The sequence below is a fragment of the Nannospalax galili genome, unplaced genomic scaffold (genome assembly GCF_000622305.1).
Source record: "Nannospalax galili isolate Female #2095 unplaced genomic scaffold, S.galili_v1.0 scaffold716, whole genome shotgun sequence".
Taxonomy (NCBI): Eukaryota; Metazoa; Chordata; class Mammalia; order Rodentia; family Spalacidae; genus Nannospalax; species Nannospalax galili.
Window position 1 is genome coordinate 3385239 of NW_008339517.1, and position 505 is coordinate 3385743.

Genomic DNA, 505 nt, shown 5'->3' on the forward strand with positions numbered 1-505 from the left:
TATTTCTTAGCTGCAATCTTTCCATCCCTGGATTTATCCAATGGCTCTTCACTGCTAGGGAGACGTCAGAGTTTTGCCTGTGATACAGAATGGCTCCTGAGATTTGCCTAGACTCAATTCCTTCTTTTTCCGTTACTGAATATTTTGTATCTGATGTTCAGTAGGCCATAACTGCTTAAAAATCCCAAGCTGGAACATGCCTCCTCTCATCAACAAGTCAAATAGTTGTTCTATTTGCAAGAAAAAAATAAAGAAGAACTTTTTTTTTAAATTTTTAAAAATGATTTATTTAATAACAACATACTTAGAAGAAGCATATCATTACAACACAGTTGACATATTCAATAACGTTTTCCTGAGGTAGGATGCATCTCTTTCAAATTTGGCTGTAAATTTTTAGGTTTACAGTTGAATTATTACAGTTATACAATATTGTACTCATTATAAACCCTATAAGACATAAATTAAATGATGTTTTAACCTTTAAAAAGATCTCCATTTCATT